Here is a 16,371-nt window from a genome sequence, read left to right as displayed (position 1 = left end):
AACATGAACAGGAATTAAATAAGTTGGAGGGAACAACTACATGAGTACCCAAGGCACTTGCAAGCTTGGCACATGTGTGGAATGGTCAAGAAAACTGATGTGGCTGGAACAGAAGGAGTGAGGGAGTAAGAGGGAGGAGATAAGACTAAGCAGCCAGCTAGGGGCCAGATCCCATAGGGCCTTGTGCATCATGATAAGGAGATTTTATTTTTCCAAGAGTGGAATGGGAGGGTTTTAGGTTGGGGTGGGTACTACAATCTAATTTGAGTTGGGTTTTTTTTTGGGGGGGGAGGTGGGGAGTCCCATTATTTTTTATCTGTTCTTTTTAGATATACATGACAGTAGAATGTATTTTGACATATACAAACATGGAGTATAACTTCCCATTCTTGTGGTTGTACATGATGTGGAGTTATACTGGTTGTATATTTATATATGAACATAGGAAAGTTATGTCCCATTCATTCCACTATTTTGAGTTTTAAAGAGAGTCCCTTGGCTGCTGTGTTAGTAATGATTGAAGGAGGACAAGAGTGGAAAAGGAGAGATAAGTCAGGAGGTTCTTATGGTGACTTGGCCTAAGGTGGTGGCTATGGAGACCTCAATGAGAGTTCAGCCCGTTCATTTTACAGATGACGAAAATGAGGCCTGGAGATGGGAAGTGACTTGTTTAAGGTCACCCTGCTTCCCTGATCATATTCTCACGTTAAGAGGGAAGTTAAGGCTAGGGCTATGTTCAGTGATAGAGGTATTGCCTCATGTGAGGCACTGGGTTCAATCCTCAGCACCCCATGAAAATAAATGAATAAACAAAGATATGTGTCAATCAACAACTAAAAAGTTTTTTTTTTTGTTTGTTTGTTGTTTTTTTTTTTTTTTTGTAATTGAGGGAAGTTAACCAAGGACGATTGGAAGCAAGAAGGATTGGATTCTGGGAAGATGAATTCCTTGGTGCACTCACTGTGGCAAATTTGGAGTTTTGGAAACTGATGCTCAGAGTGGGAAGGAAAATAAGCCATGTTGGTATCTGTTATTTAAAGCGCTCTGTGCTCCCACTTCATGGGGGTGCAGTGAATCCAGCATCAGCTCTCAGTCACACATCCCAACCCTGTTTAGTCTGGCCGTTGCTCAGACAGGAGCTAAGTAGTTACAGGGCGGGCCAGTTCCTTCCTGCCTGCATAGTATAGCAAAGTGCTGAGCTGGGCAGAACTCCCAGTGCTCCCTGGGTCCCAGAGCAAGCAAACAGAAACCTCATGAAGGGCCACGTGAGGTCAGGTGGGCAGGCCAGCAATGGTTGATCTTGTATGGGATTGGCTGCTCTTTGACACACCACTCCAGTGCATGGCCAATCACAAGAGTGACAGCATCCTTGCTTCTTCCTCCCCCCTCCCGCCCCCCTTCACTTGTCCTTGCAAAAGCCACAGAACTTCCCGCCACATAGTGATTTGGGGGGAGAAGTTCCTTCCCTCTTCCAGCCACACCCGGTCCAAAAGATTTTGCGGAGAGGTTCATGCTCTCAGCTAAAGGAGGATGAATGTTTAGCCTCCCCAAAGCTTGGATGCAGTATTTGTTTTCTGGGAGGACTAGGTTGAGGACCAGTTAGGGAGAAATGACACCTAATAGATTTTCTTTTTTCATTTTCTAATTCTTTTTAGTTGCAGATAAACACAATACCTTTATTGTATGTATTTATTTATTTTATGTGGTGCTGAGGAAGGAACCCAGTGCCTCACATGTACTAGGCAAGCGCTCCACCACTGAGCTACAACCCCAGCCCCACAAAATGAATTTTCAATCAACGGTTTGCTGAAATCGTTTGGGGTGTAGATAATCATGAAAACAATCCTAGACAGGAAAATTTCCTCATCTCATAAGGCCTCATCTTCAAGTTGGCATAGGTATCCACCTACACTGTGCCAGCCAAACAGGCATTTGTCATCTCCCCAGCCTGGGCTTTTGCTGGTCAGGCCCTCTCTTCACTGCCTACTCATTTGCTTTGGACAGGAGAAAAGCCACAGAGATTGGAAAGCGTCAGGAAACCTTTTCTAATCCTGATTGTTTTGTTAATGAGTTATATACCTTCTCTTTCCATTTTTGCTATCTGGAAAATGAGAGGGTCAGAGTAATTGTTCTCCAAGACCTCTTCTAGTTGTGACATGCTAAGAGTCTAACAGCTCCTTAGCACCAGATGCCAGGCTATGCATTTTACATTTTTATCTCATTAAATTCCCAAAACAGTTCCTGTGAAGTAGATACTATGCCCCTTCCCCACAACGCACTTTGCAGATGAGGTAAACGTGGTTCAGAGAGGTTAATGACTTACCAAAGAACACACAACATACAGTGGGGTAGTCAAGATCTGGACTTGGTTCTGCCTGATCCTGATCCCACACCCTACAATCATAATTGCTTTCCTATGCAGCAACTTGTACAGGCCATATTGTTCCAGATTTTTCCTGAAACTCAGACAAGCTAGGACTGCCTATCAGAGAAAGTTACCCCTCCTCCCCATTTTACATTTTGAGTGCCAGCCTGACATGTTAGTGGAAGTACGTGGACACTTCAATGCTATCTGTGAGCTGAACTGTCAAGAGAAGCCCTCTTTTAAGGATCTCCTGGCAATCATCTTCTTTCGTGCAGGGGTTGGGGAGTCCTGAGCGTCCAGGGAGAAGCAGGAGGGCACTGGCAGCTGGGAAAACTGGCAGGAGCACAGCCTCCTGATGCCTCCCTTAGGTTCTTGGATGTCTGACCAATCCTGGATGGGTTCTTAGTTCTGTACTCTAATGATATTAATGAGGGCAGGGCAGCCAAGTAAACTTTTAATAGACAAGTATAAAAAATTTCACAGACTCTGTCTGCAGAAGTTCTTTTGAAGGTCCATGCAAAGCCGCAAGGGCTGCTTGGAATTCCTCGTCCCAGGAAATTATTAACCTTCCTCATTTCTGAAGAACGATGCAATCTGTTTATTAAATGCCTACATTAAAGGGAGAGGATACAGTGCAGTTGGGGGTTTTCCATCATAATTCATCCGAGGCTCTTGGTCAGGGAAATTTGAGCCTGGGGCCGACTTGGCTTCCTGACCACTTCCTGCTCCCAGGCTTCCTCCAACCCTGTGCCTCTAATAAGTCCAGGTTGTTTAGAGTTCAACTCTAGTTAACCCTTTGAAGTCTGGGTGGATAAATCACAGTTAAAGTCCACAAACCACTTAATGTACATCAAAGATTGGCCAGCGAAGCAATTGTTCCAGCATGGATACTTCCATTGTAAGGATCAAATGAGATAATATATGTGTGTGAAAGTACTGTGTGATCCTGGAAGCGCAGTAAATTAAATCTATTATTATTTTTCTCAATAGGTTGGCTTATTTATTTACAAGATGGATGTCTGTTCTTAATTAGAGGCCTTCAAACAAACCAAATTGGTACTTGTTGAGCCTGGAAAAGTATTAAACTTTTCTTGTACTTCTTCCTATGTCCTTCAAGCTAATTGATAATGGTTTAAGTACTTTCCAATTGGCCTGTAGCCTTGGGCACTTGAAGCCAGTGGAATTTGCTTATTGTTTCTCCTTCACAAAGAATGTGAAAGACCAAAGATGCAGGTGCATTTCTAGAAATGTAGGGCTTGGTTTTTTCCACTGCTTTCTGAGGGATATGGGTGCTCAAGAGGCAGGGTTGTGTGCTGAGTGTCTCAGAGACTTTCTTGTGCACCAGTGTGGATCAGTCAAAAAAGGCCAGCTAGGAAATGAAGCTAGTTAATGTTCTGAGAATACTGTCTTCCCAGAATATCTGAGGTGACTCTCATATGAAAGAAAACTAATACAATGCTTTGGAGGGAAATTTGACAATATCTCCAAAAAAGTATCAGTGTAATCTTTTGACTCACCAATCTCATTTCTAGGAATTGCCTTCCAGCAATATGGAAATGCATATGCTCAAGGTTATTCATTACAGTTTTGTTGATGATTGTAAAATAGTAGAAACTACCTAAATGTTCATAAATAAGAGAGTGACTGAATAGACTAGGGCATATCCACAGGGGAAGTATTATGTTGCTGTGAAAAGAGAATGAGGATATTTCCTATGAACCAACAGGGAGTGATTTGTAGGATATATTGTTAAGTTAAAAAAAAAAAGCCAAGTGCAGGATGTGAGTATATAGCTCAGTGGTAACATGCTTGTGTAGCATGTGAGAGACCCTGAGTTTCATCCCCAGTACCATAAACACATACACACACACACACACATACACACACACAAAGTCAAGTGCATAAAGTATGTCTATAATTTGTTACCTTTTGTATAAGAAATAAGGGGAAGTTACCTGGCTCAAGGTCAAAGACAGGAAAGGACTTTATGAAAGAAAAATGGAGCCAGGTGCTATGGCATGCACCTGTAATTCCAGCAGTTCTGGAGGCTAAGGCTGGAGGATCAAAAGTTCAAGGCCAACCTCAGCAACTTAGCAAGGCACTAAGCAACTTAGTGAGACCCTGTCTCTAAATAAAATATATAAAAAAAGGACTGGGATGTGGCTCAGTGGTTAAGCACCCCTGGGTTAATTCCCTAGGCAAAAAAAAAAAAAAAAAAGAGAGAAAGAAAGGAAGGAAGGAAGAAAAGGGAAGTTAAAAGTAGAGATGCATTTGCTCCTTTGTATAGAAAGAAACAGAAGAATATACTAGAAATGGACAGAATTGGTTACCAACAAGAATGGGTGAAAATAGCACTGTAATAGGTGCTTAAGAGACATTTCTTGGTGACAAATTCCAGGATACTGTGGAGAGAGCGGTTGGGTTGATTCAGTCTGGGACTACTGGGAAAGTTTCTATTGCTGTCTTGAAAGATGAGTATGTGGTCACTAGGTTGACGGACAGGAATGGGAGATTATTTCAGGCAGAGGGAACAGTTATGAGCAAAAGTCCCGAAGAGTGAACAGTCTGTAAGGTGACAGGAACATTGAGTGAGAGGTCTATTGTGACAGAAGTCTAGAGAGGGCAGGCAGGAACCAGGATGTGGACTTTCTTTTACTCAATGATATGGAGTCTGAATTTTATTCTAAATGAGATGAGAGGCCATGGGAAGCTTTTGAGCAGAGGAGTGATATAGGCCAGTTCATGCTGCTGCAATGCCTCTGGCTCTAGGGAGGGTAAGGACTGAAGTGGGAGAGAGTGGGAACAGGGAGACCCCTTAGGAGGCTATTGAAGCACCCTGGTACAAGCAGATGGTAGCTTGGACTATGAAGATAAGAGGAGGTGTTCTGATTAATTGTGTATTTCAAAATAACTAGTAGAGAGGATTTTCAATGTCTTCAATACAAAAAAATGACAAATGTGTGAGATAATGGATATACCAATTACCCTGATCTGATCATTATACATTATATACATGTATTAAAATGCTGCACTGTACCCCATAAATATGGACGATTTTTATGTGTCAATTAAAAGAACTTTAAATAAAATTTTTCCAGTAAAAATACTTTTCAAAAGTGACCGCTTGCTGGGTACAGTGGTGCATGCCTGTAATCCCGGTGACTTGGGAGGCTTAGGCAGGAGGATCTCCAGTTCAAAACCAGCCTCAGCAATTTAGAAAGGGCCTAAGCAGTTCAATGAGACCCTGTCTCTAAATAAAATACAAAAAGGACTGGGGATATGGTTCAGTGGTTAAGTCACTCTGAGTTCAATCCCAGCTAAAAAAAAAAAAAAAAAAAGACAGTCTCTTGCAATCCTCTGCCTCAGCCTCCTGAGTTACTGGGATTAAGGTATGGGCCACTGTGCCCTGCTCCATGAAATCATTTTCAGGGGGAAGGATGCAGTGAAAATTGAAACATTGGCAATCTGGGCTCTTTGATAGCTTGGATAGTGCTGGATGTCACCTTCTCTTGGTTCAAACAAAACCCTGGGCCTGGCTGCTAGGTATCTAGAAAGGATAGAGCTGACAGAGATTCTGGCTGTCCTCTGGGAACTGTAGACAGTTTCTATATCAAATGGGCTCATAATTCAATCACATTTTAATGTATGCATGGAGCCTATGATGTTGATCAAGGTACAAAGTCTCCATTAAAAAAATTATGGGCCTTTACAAGGAATAAATAGGAATTAATGAATGGGTTTGCTGATTGTTCTGTCCTGCATTGGACTTTGACCAGGATCAAGAAGGCTGAGGATGGGGAGAAAGGCCTTAGGCTGCTTTCCTGGTTCTTACCTCTGAGGCGGCCCATAGCCCTAAAGGTTCAGCAGAATTTGGGGCAGCTGGGAGGTTTGGAGGCTGTAACAATGGGATCTTTAATGAAGCAGAAAGGCCCACTGATCAGAGTTTGTCCTCTCAGGAAGAAGGGCTTTGGGCTAAGAAGTTCTGACCCTTGGTGGACAACAGAGCCTATATGTTGCTTCAGAAGAGCTCATGCAAGACACTAACTGAAAATCAATGGGCTGCCAGGTTCCATGGCACATGCCTGTAATCCTAGAAGCTTGGGAGGCTGATGTAGGAGGATCTTGAATTCAAAGCCAGCCTCAGCAACTTATCAAGGCCCTAAGCAACTTATCGAGGCCCTGTCTCAAAATAAAAAAATAAATAAATAAAAAGGGCTGGGGATGTGGCTCAGTGGTTAAGTGCCCCTGGGTACAATCCCTGGTATCAAAACAAACAAACGAACAACGGCTGACCTTTGATACATGGCAGCAAGACCTATAGTGGACAGAGAGGCAAGATCCCTGGTTTTAACCCAGTTTCTGCTAGGAGCTTGCTGTGGTGACTGCTGTGGTGGCAGGTACCTTCTACTTTCTGGGAGCTGCTCCATCTGCTAAATGAGTGGAGTGGGCAGATGATCTCTCAGGGACCTGAGACCCCAACTTTCCGCATTTAAAAAAATGAGTAAACTATTTTAGAGCAATATTAGGTTCATAGCAAATTTGGGCAGAGAGTACAGAAAGAAGTGGTCAGATACCCATATCTCCACACATACATAGACTCCCTCCCTGACTATTCAAATCCGTTACCAGAGTGGTACATGTATTACAACAGTAATCATTACCACCCACAGTCCATAAATGACCTTAGGGTTCACTCTTGGTTTTGTACACTCTATGTTTGTTTTTTGGCACTGGGAATTGAACTCAGGGAGGTTCTATGACTGAGCTACATCCTTAGCCCTTTATATTTTGAGACAGAGTCTTGTTAAGTTGTTGAGGCTGGCATTCAACTTGTTATCCTCTTGCTTCAGCCTCCCAAACCACTGGGATTATAGGTGGGCACTACTGCACCTTGACTCTTAAGTTTTGATGTATGATAATGCCATGTCTCCACCATTACAGTATTATACAGAAGAGTTTCACTGCCCTAAAAACCCCCTGTGCTCCACCTATTCCTCTCTCCCTCCTTATTAACTCTTGGCAAGCCCTGGCCTTTTTTCTATCTCTGCAATTTTGCTTTTTACAGAATGTCATACAGTTAAATCATAGATTATAACCTTTTCAGTTTGGTCTCCTTCACTTAGTAATATACATTTAAAGTTCTTCTCTTTCTTTTCATGATTGGATATCTACTTATTTTTAGCACTGAAAAAAATATTTTACTGTCTGAATGTACCACAGTTTATTTATGCACTCATCTACTTAAGGGCATCATGGTTGTTTCCAGATTTGAGCAATTATGAATCAAGCATCTGTGTGCAATTTTTTGTGCAGACATGTTTTCAAGTCATTTGGATAAAAACCAAGGGGTGCCATTGCTGGATCATGTGATAAGAGAATGTTTAATTTTATAAGAAACTGCTCAACTGTCCTCTCAAATTGACTATACCATTTTGCACTCCCACCAGCAAAGAATGAAGGTTTGTGTTGTTCTACATTTTTGGCAGCTTTTGTTTTGCCAGTGTTCTGGAATTTGGACATTTTAATAGGTGTCACTTTGTTGTTTGATTTGCAGTTCCCTAGAGACATATGATGCTGGCCATCTTTTCATATGCTCATTTTTCATCTGTATATATTTTGGTGCGCATTTTTTAGTGAGGTTGTTTATTTTCTTTTTCTTTTTTTAAGTATTTTTTAGTTGTCAGTGGACCTTTATTTTATTTATATGTGGTGCTAAGGATGGAACCCAGTGCCTCACACATGTTAGGCGAGTGCTCTGTCACTGAGTCACAACTCCATCCCATTTATTTTCTTATTGTTCAGTTTTAAGAGTTTTGGCATATTTTGGTTAACTATTCCTTATCAGATATGTCTTTTGTAAATATTTTATCTGTGGCTTATCTTCTTATATCTCTTTACAGTGTCTTTCAATAGAGAAGTTTTTAATTTTAATGAAATCTAGTGTATCAGTTATTTCTCTCCTAGATCATGCATGAAGTGTTGGATCTGAAAAGTCATCACTATATCCAGGGTCATCCAAGTTGTTTTCTAGGTCATTGCATGGGGTTTTGTAGTTTGTGTTTTACATTTAGATTTATGATTCAGTTTGAAATAATTTTTTGTGAAGGGTGTAAGGTTTGTGTCTAGATTCACTTTTTTTTAAAATTTTGGTTGTCAATGGACCTTTATTTAATTTACTTATTTATATGTGGTGCTGACAATTGAACCCAGTGCCTCACATATGCTAGGCAAGCGCTCTACCACTGAGCCACAACCCCAGCCCCCTAGATTCATTGTTTTGTGAAAGTTTCCATGACAAAAGCTCTCTTGAATAGTTTGAGTTCATTAGTTAAATGAATAGTTCTTCTCTTCTATGTCCTCTTGTGTCTTTCAAGGAACTGGTCCATTTCATCTAGGTTATCAAATTTGTGAGGATAGAGCTGTCTACCATATTTCTTTATTATCCATAGGATCTGTAGTAATATCCCTTCTTTCATTTCTTATATGAGTATTCTGTATTTTTTCTTAGTCTAGCAAGAGGTTTATTGATTTTTTTCAAAGAACCAGCTTTTGGTTTTCTTGATTTTCTCTATTGACTTTCTGTTTCAATTTCATTGATTTATGCTCTAATTTATTTATTTTTATGCTTACTTTGGATATAAATTGCTCTCCACTAGTTCCAAAAGAGGAAGCTTAGATGATTGATTTGTAGATGTTTCTTCTTTTCTAATACATGCACTCAATAATATAAACTTCCCTGTATGCACTGCTTTTGCTGCATCCCCCAAATTTTGCTAAGTCGTATTTTAATTTTTATTTAGTTTGCAATATTTTTGAGTGTTTTCAAGGTTTTTCTTTGACCTATGCATTGTCTAATCTCCAATTATTTGGGGCTTTCCCAGCTATCTTTCTGTTATTGATTTCTTTATTTGTTCTTTTTAGATATACATGACAGTAGAGTGTATTTCGACATGTTGCACATTTATTATTGATTTCTTGCTTAATTCTCTTATGATCGTGGAGCAGACATTGTATAATTTCTAGTCTTTTCAAATTTTCAGGTGTGTTTTATGGTCCAGAATGTGATCTATGTTGGTGAATGTTCCACATGAACTTGAGAAGCATGTGCATTTTGCTGCCATTGGATAAAGTAGTCTACAGATGTCAATTATATTCAGTTGATTAATGGTGTTGTTGTATTCAACTATATTCTAACTGATTTTTTTGCCTGCTGGATCTTTCCATTTCTGATAGAGTGATGTCAAAGTCTCCAAATATAATAGTGGATTCATCTATTTGTATTTGCAGTTCTATCATACTTGGCCTTATATATTTGGACTCTTTTGTTAGACATGTCAACATTAAAGTCCACTGTGATTTCTTGGAGAATTGATCTCTTTTATCATTAAATAATGCCTCTCTTTATTTGTGTTAACTTTCCTTCCTCTAATTTCTGCTCTGTTTGAAATTGATAGAGCTACTTCCACTTTCTCTTGATTAGTGTTAGCATGGTTTATCTTTTCTTTCCTTGCCTTTACTTTAAATCTATATGTAGTTCTCTCTCTCTCTCTGTTTTTGTGGTACTGGGGATTGAACCCAGTGGCACTTTACCATGAGCTACATCCTAAGCCCTTCTTTTCACTTTTTGTTTTGAGTCAGTGTCTAAGTCACCCAGGCTGGACTTGAACTTGCATTCCCCCCACCTCAATCTCCTGAGTAGCCAGGATTACAGGCTTGTGGCAACATACATGTCTATATTTCAAGTGGGTTTCTTGTAAACTAACATATAAAAAGCTGGAGTGTGAGACATGCAAGAAGGTTCAGAGGAGAAATGATTGGGTTTAAGAGTCTTAATCCAATCAGTGATTTAATCCCTTGAGAGGGATTAATTGAGTGGTAACCAAAGTGGTAGGGTGTGGCTGGAGGAGGTGGGAATTGGGGTGTGGCTTTGGTATATAGTTGTATCTACTGAGTGGAGACTCTCTCTCTCTTTGCTTCCTGATGATGTGAGCTGCTTCCCTCTGCCACACTCTTAAGCCATGATGTTCAGCCTCTCCTCAAACCCTGAGGAATGGAGCCGGCCTGCTATGGACTAAAATCTCTGAAACCATGAGGTCCCAAATAAACTTTTCCTCTTAAAATTGTTCTGGTCAGATCTTTTAGTCACAGCAGAAAAAAGCTGATTGAAACAGTTGGGTTTTGGTTTTTGATCCACTCTGACAATCTTTGTCTTTTAATTGGTGAGTTTGGATTACACCCATTTATTTCAAGTGATTATAAACAGAGTTGAATTAATATGTATCATATTTGTTACCATTTTCTATTTGTTGCCTTTGCTCTTTGTGCCCATTTTTTCACAAAAGTATTTTTTTAATAAATCAATATATTTCAATGTTGCAACATAATAGTCCAATGCTATATCAAGGTAGCAAAAGTGAAGATTCCTGGTAATTTTATATATATATATATATTTTATATATATCATATATATATTTCATATATATATATATGATTTTTCTGGGTGGGTACCAGGGATTGAACTCAGGGGCACTTGACCATTGAGCCACATCCCTAGCCCTATTTTGTATTTTATTTAGAGTTTCTCAATTGCTTAGCACCTCACTTTTGCTGAGGCTGGCTTTGAACTCCCCATCCTACTGCCTCAGCCTCCTGAATCACTGGAATTACAGGCCACAGTGCCTGGCTCTATTAATTTTATATTAGCATTATGAATGATAGCACATTAGTATTCAACTTCCCAAGAAATAATTTCAGGCCTGTGAAGATTCTTTGACAGGTCTAAAAACTTTTGACAGTGAAGATATATATGTATGGACTGAGTAGACAATGGAAGTCTAACAATTGAGCTGCATTCTCCAAAAGTACTGAAGGGACACCATGGTAATATGTCTTTATATGTATTTTTATCTTCCACCTTTTTCTGCCTGTTGTGGCTTTAATTAAACATTTCATGTTATTCCACTTTCACTCCTTTTTTAGCATATCAAATACCTTCTTTTAATTTTTTTTTTTTTACTTTATTTGGTGGTTGCCCCAAAGTTTGAAATATAGATTTAAAACTAATCAAGTCAATTTAAATAACTATAACTATACATTTTCACAGGTAGTGTGAGTACCTTATAATAACAAAATAATCGTAATTCCTTCCTTTCATTCCTTATACCATTTCTGTCATTCATTTTATTTATATAAATATAAAATCAAATACATTATTGGTATTTATTATTATTAGTAGTAGTACTGGGGATTGAACCCAGGTGTGCTTAACCACTGAGCCACATCCCCAGCCCCTTTTGTATATTGTATTTAGAGACAGGGTCTCACTGAGTTGCTTAGGACCTCACTAAATTGCTGAGGCTGGCTTTGAACACATGATAGCCCTGCCTCAGCTTCATGAGCTGCTGAGATTACAGGTATGCTTTACTGTGCCTGGACATTGTTGTTATTATTTTGAATACATTATTATCTGTTAGATCAATCAAGAATAAAAATAAAATTTTCATATTACTTTGACTTATTCATTCATTCATGCATTTTCTTTATGTTAATCTGAATTCCTGACATTTATCATTTTCCTTCTCTCTGAAGAACTTTCAACATTTCTCTCAAGGTAGTTCTACAGGTGACAAATTTCCTCAATTTTTGTTTGAGGAAGTCTTTTTTCCCCATTACCTCTGAAGAATTATTTCACAGGGAAAAGAATTTTAGTCGTTTTTTTTTTTTTCCCTCCCCAAACTTTACATATTTCACAGCACTCTCTTCTTGTTCAGTATCTGAGGAAAAGTCAGATGTAATTCTTTTTTCTTGTATTAAAATATTTTTTATTTTTACAGACACATTTTGATTCATTGTACACAAATGGGGTACAACTTTTCATTTCCCTGGTTGTACACAATGTAGATTCACACCATTCCTGAAATCATACATGTACATAGGGTAATACTGTCGGTTTCATTCTACTGTTTTTCCATTCCCTCTCCCTCCCATCCCTTTTTCCTCTACACCATCCAAAGTTCCTTCATTCTTCTCTTCCCCCCGCCAGCCCACACTCGTTATATATTGTCATGCACTTATCAGAGAAAACATTTGGCCTTTGGTTTTTTGGGCTTGGCCTATTTCACTTAGCATGATATTTTCCAACTTCATCCATTTACCAGCAAATGCCATAATTTTATTCTTCTTTATGACTGAGTAATATTCCATTGTGTGTGTGTGTGTGTGTGTATGTGTATATATATATATATATATATATATATATATATATATATATATAAATACCACAGTTTCTTTTTCCATTCGTCAATTGAAGGGCATTCTAGGTTGGTTCCACAATCTAGCTATTGTGAATTGAGCTGCTATGAACATTAATGTGGCTACATCACTGTAGTGTGCCGATTTTAAGTTCTTTGGGTATAAACCAAGGAGTGGGATAGCTGGGTCAAATGGTGGGTCCATTCCAAGTTTTCTGAGGAATCTCCATACTGCTTTCCAGAGTGACTGTACCAGTTTGCACCTCCACCAGCAATGTAAAAGTGTGCCGTTTTCCCCACATCCAAGCCAATGCTTATTATTGCTTGTGTTCTTGATAATAGCCATTCTAACTGGAGTTAGATGAAATCTTAGGGTGGTTTCAATTTGCAGTTCTCTAATTAGTAGGGGTGATGAGCACTTTTTCATATATTTGTTGATCATCTGTATATCTTCTTCTGTGAACTGTCTGTCCATTTCCTTAGCCTATTTATTGATTGGGTTCTTTGTATTTTGGGTGTAAAGTTTTTTAAGTTCTTTATAAACTTTGGAGATGAGTGCTCTGTGTGAAGTGTGTGTGGAAAAGATTTTCTCCCACTCTGTAGGCTCTCTTTTCACATTATTGATCGTTTCCTGTGCTGAGAAAAACTTTTTAGTTTGAATCTATCCCATTGATTGATTCTTGCGTTTATTTCTTGCACTATGGGGGTCTTGTTAAGGAAGTCTGGTCCTAAGCCAACGTGATGGAGATTTGGGCCTACTTTTTCTTCTATTAGGTGAAGGGTCTCAGGTTTAATTCCTAGATCCTTGATCCATTTTGAGTTGAGTTTTGTACAGGGTGAGAGATAGGGGTTTAGTTTCATTTTACTGCATATGGATTTCCAGTTTTCCCAGCACCATTTGTTGAAGAGGCTATCTTTTCTCCATTGTAAGTTTTTGGCACCTTCGTCTAGTATGAGATAACTGTACTTATGTGGGTATGTCTCCGTGCCTTCTATCCTGTACCTTTGGTGTACCTGTCTATTTTGTTGCCAATACCATGCCATTTTTGTTATTATTGCCCTATAGCAGAGTTTAAGGTCTGGTATTGTGATACCTCCTGCATCACTCTTCCTGCCCAGGATTGCTTTGGCTCTTCTGGGTCTTTTGTTCTTCCAGATGAGTTTCAAGATTGATTTCTCTGTTTCTATGAGAAAAGTCATAGGAATTTTAATTGGAATTGCATTAAATCTGCATAGTGCCTTTAGAAGTATGGCCATTTTGATAATATTAATTCTGCCTATCCAAGAACATGGGAGACCTTTCCATCTTCTAAGGTCTTCCTCAATTTCTTTCTTCAATGTTTTGTAGTTTTCATTGTAGAGATCTTTCACCTCTTTGGTTAGACTGAGTCTCAAGTATTTTATTTTTTTTAGGCTATTGGGAGTGGAGTTGTTTTCCTCATTTCCTTTTCAGATGTTTTGTCGCTTATGTATAAAAATGCTTTAGATTTACACATGTTGATTTTATAACTTGCTATTTTGCTGAATTTATTGATGAGATCTAGAAGTTTTCTGGAGGAGTTTTTTTGGATCCTCTAAATAGAGAATCATGTCATCAGCAAATAGTGACTGCTTGAGTTCCTCTTTTCCTATGTGTATCCCTTTAATTTCTTTAGTCTGTGTAATTGCTCTGGCTAGTATTTCAAGGATGATGTTGAATAGAAGTGGTGAAAGAGGGCATTCCTGTCTTGTGCCAGTTTTTAAAAGGAGTGCTTTCAGTTTTACTCCATTAAGAATGATGTTGCCTGTGGGCTTAGCATAAATAGCCTTTACAATGTTCAAGTATGTTCCTACTATTCCTATTTTTTCTAGTGTTTTGAGCATGAAGGGGTGTTGTATTTTGTCAAATGCTTTTTCTGTGTCAATTGAAATAACCATATGATTCTTATCCTTAAGTCTATTGACATGATGGATTACGTTTATTGATTTACAGATGTTAAACCATCCTTGCATTCCCAGGATGAAACACACTTGATCGTGGTGCACTATCTTCATAATATGTTTTTAGATATGGTTTGCCAGTATTTTGTTAAGGATTTTTGTGTCTATATTCATCAAGAATATTGGTCTAAAATTTTCTTTCCTTGATGTGTCTTTGTCTGGTTTGGGTATGAGGGTGATATTAGCTTCATAGAATGAGTTTGGTAGGGTTCCCTCCTTTTCTATTTCCTGGAATACTTTGAGCAGTATTGGAATGAATTCTTCTTTGAAGGTCTTGTAGAACTCCGCTGAGAATCTGTCTGGTCCTGGGCTTTTCTTGGTTGGTAGGCTTTTGATGGCTTCTTCTATTTCATTGCTTGATATTGATCTGTTTAAATTGTGTAGGTCTTCCTGGTTCAGTTTGGAAGGATCATATGTCTCTAGAAATTTGTCAATGTCTTCAGTATTTTTTATTTTGTTGGAGTATAGATTTTCAAAGTAACTTCTCATTATGTTATGTATTTTAGTGTTGTCTGTCATATTTCCTTTTTCATCATGAATTTTAGTGATTTGAGTTTACTCTCTCCTTCTCTTTGTCAGTGTGGCTAAGGGTTTGTCTATTTTGTTTACTTTTTCTAAGAACCAACTTTTGTCAATTTTTTGAATTGTTTCTTTTGTTTCAATTTCATTGGTTTCAGCTCTGATTTTAATTATTTCCTGTCTTCTACTACTTTTGGTGTTGTTCTGTTCTTCTTTTTCTAGGGCTTTGAGCTGTAATGTTAGGTCATTTAGTTGTTGACTTTTTATTCTTTTCTTGAATGCGCTCCATGCAATGAATTTTCCTTTTGGTACTGCTTATACAGTGTCCCAGAGATTTTGATATGTTGTATCGTCATTCTCATTGACCTCTAAGAATTTTTTTATCTTCTCCCTGATGTTTTCTGTTATCCATGCTTCATTAAATAGCATATTATTTAGTCTCCAGGTGTTGGAGTAATTTCTGTTTTTTATTTTGTCATTGATTTCTAATTTCATTCCATTATGATCTGATAGAACACCAGGCAGTATCTCTATTTTTTTGCATTTACTGAGGGCTGCTTTGTGGTATAGCATATGGTCTATTTTCAAGAAGGTTCCATGTGCTGCTGAGAAGAAAGTGAGTTTGCTCGTTGATGGATGGAATATTCTATATATGTCTGTTAAGTCTAAGTTATTGATTGTGTTATTGAGTTCTATGGTTTCTTTGTTTATTTTTTGTTTGGAAGATCTATCCAGTGGTGACAGTGGTGTGTTAAAGTCACCCAGAATTATTGTGTTGTGGTCTATTTGATTCCTGGAATTGAGAAGGATTTGTTTCATGTATATGGATGCACCATTTTTGGGGGCATAAATATTTACGATCATTATGTCTTCCTGATTTATGGTTCCCTTAAACAGTATGAAATGTCCTTCTTTATCCCTTCTAACTTTGACTTCAAGTCCAATTTATCTGAAATAAGAATGGAAACCCCTGCTTTTTTACTGAGTCCATGTGCGTGGTAGGTTTTTTTCCCATCCTTTCACCTTTAGTCTGTGGGTATCTTTTTCTATGAGATGAGTCTCTTGCAGGCAGCATATTGTTGAGTCTTTCTTTTTAATCCATTCTGCCTGTCTGTCTTTTGATTGATGAGTTTATGCCATTAATGTTCAGGGTTATTATTGAGACATGATTTATATTCCCAGTCATTTGGATTTATTTTTGGTTTTTAACTTGACTTGGTATCTCCTTTGAATGGTTTTTCCTTTAAGGTAGTTCCT

Source organism: Sciurus vulgaris, assembly GCF_902686455.1.
Source record: "Sciurus vulgaris genome assembly, chromosome: X".
Taxonomy (NCBI): domain Eukaryota; kingdom Metazoa; phylum Chordata; class Mammalia; order Rodentia; family Sciuridae; genus Sciurus; species Sciurus vulgaris.
Note: the sequence above shows the minus strand (reverse complement) of the source record.